This window comes from Propithecus coquereli, unplaced genomic scaffold (genome assembly GCF_000956105.1).
Source record: "Propithecus coquereli isolate 6110/MARCELLA unplaced genomic scaffold, Pcoq_1.0 Scaffold105, whole genome shotgun sequence".
Lineage (NCBI taxonomy): Eukaryota > Metazoa > Chordata > Mammalia > Primates > Indriidae > Propithecus > Propithecus coquereli.
This window is the reverse complement of record NW_012134414.1, coordinates 3,102,273-3,104,430: the sequence shown is the minus strand read 5'-3', so window position 1 is coordinate 3,104,430 and position 2,158 is coordinate 3,102,273.

The window sequence follows — 2,158 nt, the reverse complement described above, 5'->3', positions numbered from 1 at the left end:
CCCAGAAACACTGGTATTAGTGAACCAATCAGACTCTGGTTCCCTCTAAGGCTGGGCTGTATGAGGACTGAGGTGCTTTTGGACCAAATAAGCCTCTTGGGGCAGCCATCCTTGGCTTTACTGGCAGCTGGATGAAATGCTGCCTGAAACTTACATTCCATCACGCCCAGCGGCATGCCAAGAATGCCGGAGATCTGCAACAAAAGTGCATAAAACACTCCTTGAGTTTTTTAAGGTTTTGTTTTTTTAATATCAAGGAGTTTTCTCAGGACTTTCTACTTATCTTCCCAATCATTCTAAAATTACAAGGGAGTCTAGGGTATGTTCAATCTTTAGATGCCATATTTATAAACCTATATCCTGCAATTTACTCTTGATAAAGTGAAGATTCCTTTCATTATTAAAATGTGTTTTCCAGGAGGGAGACTTAATTAGGCTTTCAACTACAGGGTCCCATTTATCTTCAGGTAAATAAATGCACGTAGAACATTAGAGGATCACTGACAATATTCTTTCCCCTTCAAACACTATCAAAGCTGCAGAAAAGAATGCAATAAAGTCTTACAGTTTTGATATAGAACCAAGTTTTCAAAATAATGCAGAAATCTCTTCTCCAGGATCTTGGAAAGTGATCATCTGCCCCTTCATTCATAATATTCAAAATTCAATTCTTTTAATTCAGAAAATTCAAAAAACATTTGAGGATCTACTGTGCATGAAGCAGTCTTCTATATGCCAATATACAGTGGTGAATGTGAAGTGCAAGTTTCTCTTCTCATAAAGATTTCATTCTAGTGAGAGGAAGGAAAAAGAAAAAGAGAAAAAGGCAAACAAAAGAAAGTAATTTCAGACCATGATAAATGCTCCAAAGGAGGGTTGGGAGATGCCCTTGGAGGAAGTGACATGAAGGCCAAAATATGAGTAGTAATATGAAACGTCATGGGAAGAGGATCCAAGGCAAATGTGATAGCCCTGAGATGGGAATAAGCTTTGCATATTAAAGTGAAAGGATGCCAGGAAGCCACAGATCGAGTCTCCACTGGAGTGTCAGAAATGTGGGATGGACTTTTCAGCGCCATGTGATAGCATGGGGATGCTGCTGCTGTTTCAAGAACAGGGGCCAGGGATGGTAAATATCTAAGCACTATTCGAAATACTCCTGCTCCAGAAAGAATTCTCCTCCTGGCCACTCCCCACCTCCAAAAAATCAGCCCTTCCTTTGAGCAACCCTGACAGAAAACAGTGAGTGAAGGACAAATTGCTAGAGTAGAGGCGAGAGAGTTAAACAGGGGACACATTAGATAGGATTTCTGGGCCACAGTGAGAGTTTTGATCGTTATTAGAAGTATGACGGAAGTCATTAAATGCCTTGTAATCAGGGAAATATTTTCATAAGTTCTAGGGATAGCAAGCATAGGGCTTGCTATATAGCATTCTGTCTCACTTTGGGGTCCTGATTCTTAGAGGACCCCTTTTATACTTACCTTAAGTCAGACTCTGTAATTTCCACTTAATCTCTAGGACCACAAAAGACAGCCCCAGAAAGTTCCAATTCCCTCTTTGTTTTAATCTACACCTTCACATTCCATTAAAACCCAGTCTCTGAGGCCAGTTCTGTGCTCATTAGAGGGAATTCTACAATTCACTGCAGGTCACAGGTCCATATCTCAAGTGCAGATGAGATAAGCTTTTCCCACTTCCATGTTCTTCCTTTCTGTCCTTATCCCTAGTTCTCAGTCACTGGCTGCTAGGCCTCAGACCCCCATGTTCTATTCCAAGTGACTATTTCTGCCTGAATTAAGGGCCTACAATTGATAACAGTAAGGAACCCTAATTTTCCTGAGACTGAGCCCTACTTAGTTTTGCCCATACTTTCAGCATTTAAGTCCCATGCCTGAGCCCGAGGCCCACAGCAGATGTTCTATTACTTCCAGGCAGACTTTCCTAATGCCCACCATATGACTACCTGGCTGCATATCCACACATCTTCTTGTTGCCAGACATGACTATATTCATGCTGTGCCCATCTGCTGAGACACCCAGAAGGGAAGCAGGCTGTTGTAGCAAGAGCAGTGATTAGGGAGTCAAACCTGGGTGAATTCTAATACAATAGTTCACTAACTGTGGAATTTTGTTTATTTCTTAGAGCCTTAGTTTC